Raw genomic sequence first — 17,944 nt, forward strand, 5'->3', positions numbered from 1 at the left:
ATTTATCACGAATAAATAATGATAAATATTGATGAAAAATGATATGTAACAGTAACAGTTTGACTATAACATGTAACATACTTCATTGTTAAATGGATTTCTCAGAATAAGTGCTGTATAGATAATATTTGAAAACTACATTATGAAAGAAACAGAGTCTGAACACATTCATTCGTAAAGAAACCTTTTAACTAAGGCATCAGAATATGAATGAGCTCTGAATGAGCTATGTGAAATTCAGAATGGGCATTCATAGTTTGGCTATAGATCATCCATGGACTGTTTTCTCCCATAGTATTTACTCACTTCCCTTGTGCCAGTTTACTTTTGCTTTAAATGCCTACATTGTGCATATTTGTCTTCTCTCTTGAATTTTTGGTAAAGTTTTTGTCTGAGGTACTCTGGGTCATAGAACTGTGATCATTGCTTAAAAGTGCACAAGTCGTAGCATAAAATGCCAAGATGAAAAAGTTATTCAAACCAACTGACTTATTTAAATATCTTCCATATATTACCTTGTCTGCAGATACAGATTTTTAATGTAGGCAATATAGTAGACTTTTATAAACTGTACATTTACATATTTAGTTTAATATTAAACTGTCTGCTAATATGACTGTATTCATGAATGTACTACATGCTAACATATATCCTAAACTATTTTATCTTCATGAAGTAGCACTGTGCTTGAATGACTTAAAGTAATATATTTGAAATTATTTAAACAGCAACTGTTGTGTTAGTTTGTAAGTTTTTCTTTTTACTGAGTAAATGCTGATTTATATCACTGTATGATCACGTACTCTGGTATATGGTATTGGAAACTGGAATAATTCCGTGGTGATACAGTTTAGGGATTTTTTTTCTTTTTCCCCACAATCTTTTAAATGATCTGTCACTTTATGTATACTGTATCTTTATATATATCTTTATATTTAGTAAAAATATCATAGTAGATTTATGATTATAATTGTTGGTTATTTTTTGCCATTTCAGCTCTACAACAAAATGTATGACTGTTTTGGGAAACTAAATAAAATTGCTGAAATAAATTAAGGATTTGTGACTTTAAGTCTTAAAATGTATGAGGTTCCCATTATCCAGATACTCTTGTTTTCAAAGTCTCACCTGCTAGTTATTTGCATGAGGTAGCAAGGCATTGCATGCAACAAACGAATCACCCAATGCCATCTGCTTTGCTCACTGAATCCTCTGAACACTGAGATTACACAACACTGAGAACTGTTTTAAGACAATCTAGGGAACTTTTACGTTGTGCAATAGTACAACACAGACTTCATTGTCATGCTGCTTTTTTGGCCCAAACTTCTCAATGCAGAGGCCTATTTTTAGTTGCCGCTTTGATAAGAGGAGTAGGCAGCACTTTCAGAGACAGATGGGATTGCTTGCTAGGACATCCTTGAGCGATGTTTAGTGACAGTGTGAAGTGTCTCCCTTGCTTTCCCTGCTGTTTGCTGTTCAAGGGGAGTGACAAATTACTGGTGCCAAACCATTACAGGGATGCACTGTGGCTGTTTGTCTTTAGATGGGGTGGAATTCTTACTTAGCCTCCTTAACCCCCAATGGACATGTATTGGCATTGGAATGTTCAGCTACACAACTCATCTCATCTCACTCATTATCTAAGCCGCTTATCCTGATCAGGGTCGCGGGGAGCTACACAACTGACAATGCAAATGAACTAGACAATAACAATAACAACAAATGCTCTTGGGAATTAAATGACAGTGGATATATAATACCAGAGAATGAACAAATCCTCACGCTAAAAAACCTGAGCCCCTGAATCCTTGGCCAACTGCATTTTATTGTACGAAAATTCTAGAACTTAAACTGACCACAAGTCTAAACTCAGCTGAAGAAAGCAGGCCTAAAACAACTAAAATCAATTTAAACCACAACACAGCTACCACAACTGACAGGCTACTACAGTAAACTAAAATTCCAGCCACTAAAATGTCTCTCTGGTTATTTATGTCCATTGGCACATGGAAAATATGTAAAGTCATAACACTCATCAGTTTGTGAATGTATAACTATGAATTGCTAAACACAGCCATGTTTGAACCAATTGCCCCCCCCCCCTCTCTCTCTCTCTCTCTCTCTCTCTCTCTCTCTCTCTCTCTCGCACACGTGTCCTCTCAGATATGAAACATCACTGTATGATGACAGCTATATATATATATATATATATATATATATATATATATTCGTTCATTTCTTGGACCTTACACTCTCTCTTAAAAACAAATGGGTATGATTATGGTATTTATATATAAAAAAAAAAAAATCCGTCATGTCATACTAATTAGCCCATTTCCTGTGGTATGACTTCAGGGAAAATGGAATAAATGGTGTGAGGGTTAGATAGCGTGTCCACCTGCTGTCACTTCACAGCTGCAGCTGTGGCGCTGGCAGTAATGACCGTGAGTCGCTGCGGGTTCAATGAAGGCGCGAGCAACATTAGCTGGAGCCATAGTGTGGGCCTAATGGTGCCTGAAGCGTCCCCAGCAACGTGACTCGTGTGCGGCCAGCTGCACTGACGATGCCGGGAAATGGTGGCTGCTCAGATATCTTTTTTGGGCACTTGATTATGTGACAGCTGCAGTGGCACTCTCCTGAGTCTGTGTGCCCGTAGCGTCTTAACGTAGACGTCTTTCCTCTCGGAACAATTTTCTAAATGGCAGCTAAATCCAGAGCACATGCAGCCGGTGGCTAGACTGAAGAAATTATTAATTTCTGTTGGCGCGATTTACTTGTCTCAGGACAAGAGACGTCATGAGTTAAATTAGGTTTTATTCGTTCCTATTAATAAACAGTTATGTTGGACATGTTTGCATATGTACTTAAAAACAGAACACGTGTCATGTAAGAAAGAGATGACATGCGTAAGCAGAGTAATACCAGCTTGCTTTAAATATTCTTGTTTTACTTGGTATGCTCTGTCACAAATAAACACTGCCAACTTAAGTACCTGCTCCGCTAGACCTACCATAAAACACTATTTTCTGTAATGTTTAGTTTGCTGTGTAACAGGAAGCCGAATTGATCTTGGTGCTGCGTGTCTGTCATAAGACAGCATTTTATTCAGTATGTCAGTGACGTGTGTGTATGTATATAGTGACTCAAACATATATTGTCATTCACAAACTGTGACATATATATGTAGTGTGTGTGTGTGTGTGTGTGTGTGTGTGTGTGTGTGTGTGTAAACTTAATGCTCCCACAGATATTAAGTTACTTAATCCTTGTTTGATAACTTTACACTAACTTAAGACCTTAGATGAAGTTAGGCCAGTGACATCAAATATGAATAAAATTCATTTTTACGTTTGTTATAATTAGACTTTTCATTACGACCGGTTTCAATACACAAGCTGCCAGATATTTACAGTTTTGAGGAGAGTATTACACTCTGAGGTGAACAGGTGATCAATCCAGCCTTACAGCTGATATTTGGCTCCATGCAGTAGACAGCTAACCAGCAGCGACTCCTAGGACTTTCAAAAGGGACCATCCTCATTACAGTATTGATTCCCAAAGGTCTCAAACTCATCTGCAGCTGCAATTAAATGCATGAAAGAGAAGTCTTATTGGAATTCCATTTGATCATATCAGTAAAGGAATGTGGAGGTTCACACGATGAAGAAAGCCAGTTTAAACATAGAATCATATATTTTCTAGAGTTAGGGTTCTCTTTTTTTCAAATTTGCATATTTTTCAGGTGAAAAACAAGTGTGATTTCAGAATGACATCCATCTGCATGTTACAGGGTATGTTTTGGGGGGTCCTGCCATGGGAGCCTTGCAAAGACAGAATGTTTTTTTTTTTTTTTCATTTGTTTTTTCACATGCTGTGGTTGGTTATTGTAAATATTCATTGAATTTCCTCTTATTTTTTATGCAAGTCAGACACTAATGTCACAGTATCATTACAACAGATTACTGAATTGGTGGAGCTAAGGCGTTGTTGAATTTAGGTGAATTGTCTTGTTATTGCGTCAGGAATGCTTAAATTACCTGCTATGTCAGTGGACAGCCTCTTCACTCACAGAAGTCCTGCAGTGAACCCTGTGTGGTTCCACCTCAGGGAACCTGGCCAGTGCCTTAATGTAACCTGCTTGCTTAATGGGTCAGAGCCAGGAGTTGATGCCAGAGGATTACAGAAGTGCCAAATGTTGCATTATGGGCGATTCAATCCACGGTAAGTGCAGGGAAGGACAAATTGTTTGCACAACGTGATTAAAAGTTGCTGAAATGCTGTGTTACCATAGTGTTTATGTAAACTATCCAATTATTATCATGAGATCCGACTAAGCTCTTAAGTGGATCAAAATCCTTTGAGCGCTTTGCGGCAGTCAGACTGTGAACACTATTATAGCTATTTCCTATCAATTACTTACTCTCACCCTTCCATTCTCATGTTGTTTTCTACACTGCTGGTGTCTGTCTGGTTTGAGAGATACATATATTGTCCATAGTGAGTCCTGGACACTAGAGGGCGTCCTTGTATCCTTCGTGGTGATCCGTTAAATAAAAGCACCTATGACGCACAGAGGCACACCTGCTTGTTGTGCCCATTTTTAGTTTTTAGTCTGTAGGAGGGCAAGATGGAGATGAGCAGATCAAAAACACGTACAAATTTAATGCTGTGTTCTCAAGCCCTCCCACACACTTGCAAATATTCATCATACATAAGAAGGTGCTTTCATGAATCAAACAATGATTTACCAAACCCACAGCTGTGTGGCCCCCATCTTCACAAGCGTTTACCCTGCTACACCCCCAAACATGCATATTAATGATATACTGCTTCGCCATTAACAAGATTTACTAAGACACTGACTTAGATACCAATCTGCATCTGCAGCAGCAAAATCTTTCTCTTCAGTGACAGATTCCTGGCTGTGGCGCTCGATCAACAAGTCGGGAGGTATTGACTTTGCTTGCGTGTTTCCCATCTGGCTGCCACTGATAAGAACTTCCAAGGGGATGCTGGGTAATAGTTTCACCAGTTTAAAAGCGCTAGCATAATGTATTCTGGGGGAGAGGCCCTGCCAGGCTACCACCGCTGAGCACCCGCTACAATCAGCCTCAGACACTGAGGGCCGTCAGAAAGGCCTTTTCTGCCAGAGACCGATGATTCACACTGTGCTCCCATTTCAGTCAGCGGGAAAATAAAACCCAAAATGGCCTCTCTCAGGGAAAAGCAGAGCAGTGAAGCGAAGACAGGCAGCCTGAGAGAGTCGCTGCTGATTCTGACTTAGATTCCTCAGAGGTGGAGAATGGGTGAAAAATCTATTTCATGCTTGCGAATAAATCCTCTTTATGTTTAATGAGATATTGAGTAGATTTCACTTTGAATAATGTGATTATCACTTGTTTTGCAAAGACTAAAATATTCTGACACGAAGCTGCAAAAATGTGCAGAATCCATTTATGGAATTTATCTGGTCTTACTGGGATAGCTCAAGCACACTGTTAGATATGGGATCTTGCTGGTGGCCTCATATCTCTGCTCTGGGTGGAACCCTTGGGTGTACCCCTTCTCTATGTTCTGCTTCTGTTCTCTGGGGCTTATGGGATATATAAAGATGACACAACCTCTATTTTCAGGGTTGTGAGATCCTATTCACGCCCCAGGTGCAACTTTCTTAGCAGAAGTGCATGATGGGATACAGAACTGCATACAAATTGGCGAAGATGGGCACGAAATCAGCTGCCATATTCCCAAACTTCTACAGTGGTCCCATGTATGACTATACTTTAGACAAAGACACAATGCTTAGATCTTTTCTTTGCCTTCCAGATGGTGCAGAGATATGGTGGGATGATGAAAAAATGGAAACTCTTGCCAGAAAGAGAGTGATGAGTATGACAGACAGAGAAATGGAGAGAGAGAAACAGAGAATGAGCGAGACAGCCATGCTCAGCAGTCCACAGGACAAAGAAAAGCTGATGGTATGCAATGCACATCACGCAAAGATGGGAATGAAACACCCCCTCTGTTTCATCCACCCTGTTGGCTACCAGTGCCATGACGGGAGGGTGGCGGGGGGGGCAAAGAAACGTCAGCAAAACAGAAAAAAAGGAAAACGAATGTAAGAGGAGTTTATAAAACGAGTGGACATATTTTTCAGTCTCATCACGTCCAAACTCTGCCCGTCCTACTAGGCACAAACGCCAGGACATGCACACGGTATGAATCAGGCATTTGTCCGTTCACTTCTGATTTGAATATCTTGTGTAAGGGTACCGCCCCACCCCCCCAACATCACCTAATCTTTTTCTCTCTCTCCTCTGTGAGAGAGAGATCTGTACCATGGAATATCTCCTGGGGTGTGACCCCTGCTCTATCTCTTAGGAGTTAATGACTGAGAAAATTAGAGTGGGGCCAAAATGATAAACATTGTTTGCCATTAGCAGCCAATCAGAGCTGTCATGCTATCAGCAAGCACAGATAAATGGGTGGTATGGCTGTATCCAAGGGAGACGTGGCGGCTTTGTGCTGAGATACTGCTAGTATCCAGAGACGTAATGCCCTTCCAGAAACAGAAGATGGGTCTCAGGTTTGAGAAATAAGATATAAAATTGGTTGATTTGCTGTGTAAGGATACAGATATTCTGGTAAGGGTCTACAGTTGAGAAGGCTTTGATAGAGTGGGTAACTGGTGCTGATTTCAGCTTGAGTTTTTTCACCTTCAGTTTTGTCTTACTTTTGGAGAGATTAGTCCATGGTGTATATTTTTCTGCTCTTTTTGACCTCTGTTATTGTAGCAGATGTTAATTACTTAGTGGTGCATTCTCCGGCGATCAGCAGAGAAGGTGTTTAGCTGAGCCAGACTGAATTGTTAGAGCATATCCTTCTTCCAGACAGAGGGAGTTGTGTGGATAGCGCTATTTGCTCTTATCATCTGAGACCACTGAGAGGAAATGTTGATCACCTGTATTTTTAAGAGAGCACTATACATTGTCTCCTGTTAAAATAAAACGTAATGGAAACATAAATGAATCTAATTAAGACTACCTTTCCAACATCAATAATTTCAGTGATGACTATGTGTCATCGGTCTTCTGATAATAATTTCCTGTGTGCGTAACTTTAGCGTGGTCCCTTTATTTGAAGTTGAGCATTAATTTCGTAAGCGCGTGTCTGTAGGACCAGCAGTCAGCGCTCAGGCGAGGTGACGCAGTCAGCCCATCATCTCAGGCAAACACTGGATGTGACGGCTGGAAAAGCCTACCCTCCAGGCCTGTACAGCCACAACAAAGCAGCCAGCCAGTAACCCACACACACACACACACACACACACACACACACAACAACAGCCTTCCCTCTTTTAGTTCAGCTCAAAGCCCAGGAAAATGGCTCACGTCTCACCAAGCATTATTGTGGAATTTTAGCTGAGTAAGGGAAGGGAATATAAAAGGAGTTATTACTCCCTCCACTGTCATTACCAAAGCACCTATATTATCTTTTTTTCTTATTTAATTCCTTATACAAGTGTATGGCAGCAAATAAAGATCATTTATTTGCTGTGGGCTGATAAAACAAACCAAACTGTTATGCATGGTATGCAAGCCTTCTTCCTTTCCTTTCCTTTCCTTTCCTTTCCTTTCCTTTCCTTTCCTTTCCTTTCCTTTCCATTCCTTTCCTTTCCTTTCCTTTCCTTTCCTTTCCTTTCCTTTCCTTTCAGGATAACACATTTAATTTGCCTACCGAGGGCCACTAGCCATCATATAAAGCATGCCTCTAATGCTTTTCATTAAATGTGGGGGAGCAACATGAATTGGAGGTAGCTGTACAATTAGTTTCTTGTTAATATACTTAAACATCAGATTAATACTTCTGAGTTTAACAAAGCACTGCCCAGAGCAAAAGCGTTCCAGAGTAGAGCACATGCTAGAAGGATAATGTTCTCACTGTTTAGGTTTTTTCTTCCTTAGGTAATATGAACCTAAACACCGGCTTTAACATAAACCACAAAACTGGTCTTTCTGTGGATGCATTAACAGTGACTTGGCAATGTTCGGTGCTGTTTCACATGAACATTTTTTGTACCCTTACTCGTGGGAGGAAAAGGTCTGATCAAGTCATTTAAAAATGTAATCATTTCCCGTGGAAGCTGAACTTCACTTCATATGGAAATTAAATTGAAAATTCAATTTGTACATCAAAGCAGTCTATAAATATAGATCCAATCAAGGCACTGAATGACTTCAAACAAACCACATCAAATGCAATAAGCTGTAGTACCGAAATATGTAAACCAGCTTTGAAAATGAAAAACCAATAAAAGGAAATACAGGTGTGATTATCTCATATGTTACACTGCATAATTTTAGGTGCATATAGTATTGCAAAGTTTGCATATTAAAGGCATTTCTTTTTTTCTTTTTTTTTATTTGTGGTTGTGCTCTTATGAAGATAGCATTTGTGTGACTGTGGCCTACGCACAGTCAGCCGCCCCCCCTGTGTCTGCCTGCTCCAGCTGGGAGTGTCATGCTTCAGTAGCTTCTCACAATGGTGGCCAGCCCTGGGTGCACTAGAGCAAGTGGAAATTCAGCCCACGTATCCTAAACACAATGCCCCCATCAGCGGTCTCATCGTCCCACTGCCGTAACGTCTGTGGCCGGTCTCACCCGTCAATGAAAATCTGTGTGGACATGTGGTGTCCCACTCTCTGTCTCACAGAGACAATGGTCAAGGTATGTCTGTAAGGTGAAGGTTTCTGTAAAGGATATCTTTGTTCAAGTATATATTTTTTTTTATTTTTGATTTGTTTTGTTGGATTTTTCTCAACATCAGCAGTGAATCATGCCATAATCTGGATACGATGTCATTTCAAAGCACCAGCTGTGACAGCACTGCTGACAGTTTTCAGAGAGCGGCCTTGGTTGGGTCTTTTTAAGTGTAGCACCTCCAGGCATAGCGATTGCTTCCTCATCGGCCTCACTTTGTTGTGTCATCAGTGAAGTAATATATTTTAATCTAGACCCTTGGTATCCTGTGGTGGACTATAATTAAATGGATAACATGTTGGATTTTATTGACAGCGTGGTAATGAAGTGATGGTTTGTACTGCTGATTGTGATTCAAGTATTTCCCTCAGGATGAATAAAGTTCTATCTTATCTTATCTTAGGGCGACACTGTTTCCCTCAGTATGTGCCCCCTCCTATCATGCCTACAACCTACATCAGGTCTATCAGCCATTGTGCTCACATTTGTCCTTGAGAGAATGGCATGAAGGTTCACATGTATTGAACCTTTGCTAGAGAGTATTTAAGTTGTCTGTACCAGTTTCAAGTAAGAACCAAAAGAGGTCTCCAAAGTTTGCGTGCCATCTCTCACTAGGAACAACTACGTGAAAGCTGCACAATACAGTGTACACACAAAACTGTAGCTGGTTCACTCAGTGTTAGAAAACATGGTTGAATCTGGTGGAAAAACACAGGTGAGTTGTTATTGTAATGATCCAGAAATCCAGTGTGTGGGTTAAGGACTCTATAATGCAATGTCTAGCATGCAGGTTTCTCCCACCACAGCCGCTTTTCTCACTTTTCTTGCATTTTCACATTCTCAGTTGGATAACTATGTGAAAAGCAGCCTCACAGATTTGAATCACCGAACACTGATCCACCAGAAATTTCCATATTTGGGCACAGCCAAACTGACTTCTGGTAAGAGTCATTGTTGTATCACTTAATCTTTATGAATCATTATTGCCACTGATATCACATAATGTTTTATCATCATCATCATCATCATCATCAAATCATTATTTAAGTCATTAATATCATCAACATCATCATCACTAATATTGTCTCAGTAAATTAGTTTATGTAGTGTTGTTGAACATGTAAAATGATTAATTTATTTTTGCACGATGGATCTACAGTTTAAATATATCCTTGTACATTTCTAAATGTGAATGCTAAAATTAAGTTTTAATATTGCATTTACAGTGACAAATATGAGATTGTGGACATATTCTTATTGTTGTATATTTTACAAATCTCAGATTAACTTCAGTTCAAATTTACTTAGGCCCTGTGTATTTTTAATTGCAAAATATGTGTAAATGTGCTATGTTTGTCCATTTTTTATATTGTATGCATGAATTTGCAACACAAGTGATTACCCAGAGATTATTTATATGTATTCAGGAAAATCCATGAAACAGTTATAGTGTACATACCTATTATGTCATTAAAAGTGGGAGTGAAATATATTTGCATGTTCAGTAGACAAAGTCCTTTCCCTCAAGAGCACTTTGATTTTTGGTGATGAGTATTTTCTGCTGAAATTATAAACATTTTTTTTCAACTTGAGTTGGACAGAATTCTGTGACTTTGAAAGATTAATTGTTTAATCTGAATACAAATGACATGTCAAAGACCTTTTTTTTTAAATATTTATTTTCTCAGACTGGTGGTAAATGTGAGTGTTAATCCTGTCTTGACGGGGATGGCCAGTCCAGGTCTCAGCTGTACTAAAGGCATTATTCAATTAGAGCCATCACGCAATGTGTAGCCTATATGGTCTTCTTGCTGTTCTATTCTGACTGCTCACATGTTTACTGTATAGATATTATGCACTGGATTCATTTCACATCTCAGAGCTTGAGCAAATTAATCACAAACTTAGGCCTCTATGTCTTTAAAAAATAATTATTAAATTTATATTGTTATGATCTCCCTCAACAAGGTGTTTTTTTATCTTCAAGGAGATAGTTGGATTACTTTTTTAATGTCACACAATAGACAAAATGGTCTGTGTGTGAGATGCAAGGGACTTCACTTTCTTAGATAAGAGACCTCCCAGATATGTAATCTTTTATTTATGATTTTTTTTTATGTCTTATGAATAGAGAAGTCAAATAGGCATTTAAGTGACTAAATTAACCTCTGACACCCTGCTCCTGGTGAGGTCTTTGATGAGCATGAAATGGCTGTTACCCAAAGGGAGAACCATTCAGATCAAACACCTGCCTCACCACAGACTTCACTCATGTGTTTATGGAAAACAATCATGAAGCATATGTAAATAGAAAAGGCCCCCGGCTGAGATGCCATGATTGTGAAAAGAAACCAAAAAAAAAAAAAAAAACCCACACACAAATGTGGAAAGGAATAATCAAGGATGGGAATGTGTCATCTGGCATCTGGGCTAATGATATAGGCTACTGGAGCAAAGACATTTAGATTGCAGTTTTTTTGACTGCCATTTTCTCCTGGAAGTAAATGTCATTTAGCTGAACAATTTTTGTGTTGAAGTTTGTAAAATGAAAGTGAAAACATAATATTATAGGGTTATTTTGCATGAAAGTATGTGCCGCCTCTCTATAGAAGCTTCATCCCACATTTTAACTGCTAGTCACAACACTGTCACAAGTCCTTGATGAAAAAGCAAACAGGACACAACATTTTGAGTCATAAAGCTGAAGGACATATTCCTACAGCCCACATTCTAGCTGAGGGGTTTAAGATTTATATGTTTGGTATTAGTTAATCATGGTCCATTAATCATCTGTGTGATTATCTGCATAACTGCATAACATGCTCTTCTAAAATATTGTTAACTCACGCTAAGACAGTTCTATCAGGTCATGGTTAACGGCCAGGTTGGTGGGAGAGCTCCTTTTAATTACACACAGCACAGGACGTAGGTCACCTGTTAAAGAATTAGGCTTATTTACAGCCAAGGTAAATCTTCTTGTACAGAGTTGCACTCGGTGATAGTACACTGTATCTGATGTTGAGTGTTCAGTATGTGATGTTAACTTCGTTCTCCAACCAGCAGCTATTTTGGGCTTCAGACTGAAAACACTGTGCTTTATTGATAACCCTCTTAGATGACTCAGAGCACCTTGGTGTCACCTCTGACAAAGTAATGTGTAGGATACCAATTTTCGAGTATCATGATGCCATCATAAGTTAATGAGAGAATTTGAGGGTCACTGTCATAACTTTATGTATTTTTTTCTATTGGCTGCATAACTGCAAAGTAAGGCAATAAATGATACAGCAAGGTTCCAGATTTGCGGCATGGTAGGTTTGGCTAGTTCCTGTCTGGAAGGAGAATAATAGGTACAAATAGTAAGTCTAAGACTGAAACGTCTAGGCAGCTGATGGAGAAATGCGCAAACTAATCATGGGTTCATTACGAACAGCGGTGTGTGTCTCCGCCCATGGGCTGGCTTGCACCATTTGTAAATCACCGGAGCAGGAAATTAACCACTTTAGTCCCCGTAACCCAAGCCGAGGAGATGGAGTTGAGGGAGCGGTGTTTAAGACATGAGTTCGATCAAATGCGACCCCCCTGGAGAGAGGTCTTTAGAATGGGGTAGGGGGGGGTGAGTGTGTCATCATGATGCATGACGTGGATTCCCCCCTCGCGGTCGAAGGCGTCGATGACTTCATATACAGAATTATTGACTGGCCGTGATACTCCCATTTCCCACTGACGCATGGTTCTCTTTCCAAATGATAAAACACTGACACTTGCTTCTTGGCTCTTGTTAGGGTTAAGATGTTTGCCTCAGCCACCCCTATTAGGGAAAAAGAATACACTCTGGAGGGGCAGTTGAGTTCGACTGATGTGTTCAGCAATGGGTGACATGGCTGTGTTTCCTCTGGTTTGAAAACTGAACCCAGGGCAAGCGCTGTGAATTAATGAGCACCACAGGAGCTTCATAATAAGCCAGTGAAATGGAGAAGCAGCCATGAATATTTCAGCTTTCTAGAAACCTTCAGGTATACCACTATCTCCTCAGGTGGAACAGATCAAGACACACATAGAACTTGGTACTGCCAACCACACAGTTGTGAAAATTGATTGACAAGATGACATGACACAACTCACAGGAAACCAAATACCCATTCAATCCATCATATAATAATAGGATGGTGTGGATGCTGTCTGGTGTAACTTACTGCTTGTTCAGCCAGAAGGAAAGGAATCGGGCAGTTAGGAATTAGATAAGTTTATAACAAAGAGTGGTTATAAGTCCACCAACACAACCGCTGACCTATTAAACTTAGATTAATGACTTACGCAGATCATCCCAAGAGGCCGCTGAATCAGTGAGTCTTCCAAATCACTTTTGTGTTTTTTGGGGGAATCTGCTTCAATGAATTGCCTTTTACGTCTTCTTAAGTGGTCGTTTAATCACTGTTTTTAAAATGTAGTCAATGTAAACTAGGAATGGGTGCAATCACCTCAAAATCAATGCTTAACTTGCTGTTTCCATAGCTTTTGTATGGCTGTAGATCAAAGCGGTAAAACAAATTAGAGTGTGGGGAAAAAAGGTAACCAAGGGACAAAAATGTTTCTTTCTCCTTATTGATTCACCTGTGACTGATGTATGGGATAGTGTGAGGAAATAATGTTATCAGTGCTGGAGATAGAGTCACTAGATGTCTCTCTAAGATAGATACATGTGTTGCAGTTTCAGTATAGAAAACTTTGTGGTATGTGCAATCACTGTACCATCTGTTGCACTGCTATAGTCATTAAAACTTCAGCTGCAGCATCAAGCAAGCAATTCACCATAGCAGGAGCAACTGGTGCACTTTTGATGTGAGGGTTCTCTCATAAGTAATCCACTTCCCTTGTTCTGTGATTTTTTTTTTTTTAGTTGTTTTCTCCCAGAATTAAACATAAGAGGAAACCACAATACTAGAATAAACCACCCTATCAGCTTGTGTCTGGCATGAGAACAACAAAGTCACACCCTCCTACACCTGAACAGGTCTCACTGAATGAGCCTGTTGTAATCAATCAGCATCAACTCATATTTCCAAGTTTTTGTCCAGACCTCTAAGTCAAACATTTACAACAGCATTAAAGTAATTGTCAGGGACTGATCAGTGTATCATATTCTGCAATATTGTGTTACTATTTGTTTATTAATTATACATTGTTAAGGGAGTTGATACGACAGGCTGCAGCAGAATGCACGGTGCTCTTCCATTGTCTCTTGCAGTTATGACGGATTAATATCTGAGCATGTAGAGCATCCAGCCACTCACAGTAAGTAGGGATGATTTTATTTTACTGTTGCTCTTTTATATGCCATGCTACGTTACTGGTTAAGTTTGCAGACTAGAACTTAGATGCAAGCATTGTGTAATGGAAGGTTTGTCTTTGTGTTTCATAGAGGGTCCAAGGCTGTGGTTTCTGTTAGAGTTAAATATTTTATAAGTATTATTACCAAACATGCTTTTGACCGCCTCTACAATTTCAGAGACGGCACTGGTGCTAATTTGGTTGTTTTTTGACTAATTTGTTGTGACTTAGATGGCCACTCAGGCACATTTGTGTAAGCAAAATACAGCCACAAGCTTTGCTATTTTGTTCATGTCTGATTTACAAGTTTTTGGGTGTGGTGTGTGTACCTGTGACTGGGTGTATGTGTCAGGCAGCGCTGATGAAAGTGGTTCATGTGGTTAGGTTTATGTGCCTGTGTGGTAAACCAGACATAATTCATCAAGTCAGTGCTTTACAACACAACGGGTGAATTTGCCATCAAAGGTCAGTTGATTACAGGTCTTTAACTGCATTTACGGTGTCAGTGGTATATACTGCATGGTAGACTCTGATGCTGATTGTATGTGTACTACTTTACTGCATGGGTTACATTATCAAATGTGTCTATTAGGCTATTATATTTCATCTCATGCATTTTTTACTTGAATATCAAAAATACTTTTGTTGCATTTGAAATATAGTGAAATATCAGTAGTTTGGGATTTGCAAAACATCATCAAAGTAACTGCCCAGGAACCTACTCTTGTACACTTTTTCTAGACTTATCTTTAGCATTTATAAGATCATTTCTAATGTTAAAACTCTCCCTGTAATCCTTATCCCAAAAGAGAATGGGATGAGAAAGATGAGATCTATAGATTTTTATATCATTCTTTGAGAGAATTTACCATTGTATCCATTTCATCCCTAAGCTTTATCATGCTAAGGTTAAACTGAAAATTCAACCCATTCACTAGTCCAGCAAATTAGCTCAGGTCTCCTTTCTTTCCTTGGTGGTTGGGTTTCCTGTTTCTCCTGGAGGCTCGAGTTGCTTTTACTTTTGTTCTCTAAAGAGAGAAATAAGGAGAAGGATTCAATGAGGTGCAAAATCCCAAATGAACTACCTTTGACTTCTACAGAGCCTTTGGCATTTTGTAGCAGTTGATCAGTGGAGTTACAGCGGACAGTGATGACTTCTGTCAACAGAAGGTATGGAGATGCGTTTTAGTGCCGTCGTCATTATTGTCGCTGCTTCTTTTGTTGGTGTTGTATTATTGAGCAGAGAAGTGCTACACAATATTTATAGTTACGTCAACTGATGACAAATGTACCTAAATATGTCATCCATTAATACACTGTATATGTCCATATTTATACAAATGAAAGCTGCTGTCACGACTAATTCATATTTAAGCTCTATTTACATTTAGTTTTGCTATGTTTTTCTGGCTGTTTACATGAGTGCATCATTTCCTGCCTTAGCCTAAAGAGAGTGAGACCAATATATGGCCTCAATAGATGTCCCAGTGCACCTAAAAAGCAGTGACAGTCAGTGCCGTAGACAGAGCAGATTAGATAACCTTTGACAGACAAACACACAAAGCCACACAGTACCACATCCAGGGGTGATTCCCTTGTGGTTTGTTTGTGAGGTGGGCTTGGATTTAACGGGTATCCCTCCCTTGTCTCCTGTGTCGCTGTGTCACGGTGTGTTCTCACATATAGAGGTCCCATTCATTATTGAACACGTCTGCAGGATACTTAGATCCTGTACATTAAGCTAACATGGGCTCAATTACCTGCTGTGTGGCCCTACTGCATGGCTGACTAATTGCTCAGCATAGGTAATCACTGATAATGTCCTGTATAATGACCTAATAATATGTTAGTGGGGTTGGAGCATTGTTATCTTGTTACAGTGACATATTCATTTTTAAAGATAAGGGAGAAAAGTAGCAAACAATGTAATGGCTGTATAATGAAGTTTTGATAACACTGTTTTAGAAGATGCCTGGACAGTTTATTGCATAACACATTGACCTAGATTTACATTAACCAATAAGAGAGGAAATGCTGTAAAACTTCAATTGTCTTGTCTCCCAAAAGAGTGAGATGGAACCTCACTCTTCCACCTTATTTTTGGTGCCACTAACCAGCTTTTGTATTCGTATGAATGAGTATCTAAATGGGGAAAGACTCATGGCACAACCCTGGCTAATTCCTACTAATCCTGACATATCTCCCACTACTTAGCATTGTTTTCAAAGCCAGACATGGAGGGGGTGTTTGCTAGTAAGATTAGCATTAGCACTGGTTAGCTCCTCCTCTGGTGTTAACATTCAACCACCGGATTCCCTGCTGTTCAAACCAAGTTCAACCTGTTCTAAGTCATGGATTAAATTTAAAAAATGTTTACAGGATATTTGAATAAACCATGTAAGTAAATTTTGGGGTAAGTCACTCTTCAGTCAGTATAAAGACATTAGTTTTTAGTGTCCTTTGTGTTAGTTTTAACCCATTTCATAGGCTCACAGAAAGGTGTGTTATTTTGGCAACTGAGTTCTAAGAAACAAGGACAGGAAGAGGATTTGTGTACATTTTATTCTTTTAGCCTTCTAATATGTGTACACATTATGTACACAACGTTGTAAAATATAACAAATGTTTAATTCCAATGTGGATGTTATTTGTATATTACCAGTTAAAATTTTGAATTGGAATAAGTTTTTCCTCTTGTAGACAGTTGCTATACACTTCTTGTAATGACAACAACTTGGGCACGATGAATTTCTGTCCAGTAATTAACAGAGAATGTGATGTGTAACATGCTGGTCTCCCTAAGCTTTAATTACATTAGACCAAAACAGTATTTTTGTGCTATTACGTTGCTGGTCCTCTTTGGATTCACAGATAAAAAACTGTACTTGACTTACTGATATCTGTTATTGAAACCTAGATCTCTATAAGGGGCAGGATCATCATATTGGGGACATTGCTGCCTTTGGAGATGGAAACCTCACTTCAGCGCAAGTTTACAGCAATCTTAATTCAGATATTTGAAGCTGTCAGGAATAGTGAGCTCATGCTGGCCTATTTCCCATCTTGAGATGACTGGAATAGCCATATTCACCTAGCTCTGAGCCATTCAGAGTCTTGTTTACATGCCTGCAACCTACATGAAATTAGCTTGCATGTCACAAATTACCCAACACTGCTTCATCGTTGCTTGAGACCTCAGCTTGTAGTCGTCCAAGTGCCGTCCAAGTCTAAACACTATGTGCTGCTTGTTAGTGCGATATCCTTGCACCACTGTGTATTGCTGGTTTTCTTTCCGTAATATGGCATTTCATGGGGGGGCCTCGTTCAACCCTGCTTCGCTCATTCAGTAAGATTAAAGACACCTGATTGCTTTCCCAGTGTCTAACAAAATGCTTAAATGGCAGGCTGCATGGGAATATTAAAGTTTATCAGTAGTGCTATTATAGCAGATTCTCTCAGGGACTCACAGTAACACTGGCCATGAGGTTGGGCACAATTGCTGCATCTACTAAGCAATGCCACTAAGTAAAATGTACTGGTCCCTGGTTTATATTGGAAGGTATTTATCACTGACAGAAAAACAGAGGCCGTGAATGCTGTAAGATTTGTCTTGTTTGTATGAATTTGGGGGGAGGAGATCTTGGTACCATGCTATGTCTGTGACTGATGAGTTTATTTTTACGTAATACTCTTAGAATCAATTGTGTTGCACATTGCAGTCCATTTGCAATTCTCCTGAACAAAGTCACTGTCTGAAAGGATTTATTTTCTCCTGCTCTGTTTACAGAGAGAAACAACCTGCCAATTATGTTGGAGTAAAACTAATTGACCTCAGGGCTGTGTTACTGATA

The sequence above is a fragment of the Chanos chanos genome, chromosome 3 (genome assembly GCF_902362185.1).
Source record: "Chanos chanos chromosome 3, fChaCha1.1, whole genome shotgun sequence".
NCBI lineage: Eukaryota > Metazoa > Chordata > Actinopteri > Gonorynchiformes > Chanidae > Chanos > Chanos chanos.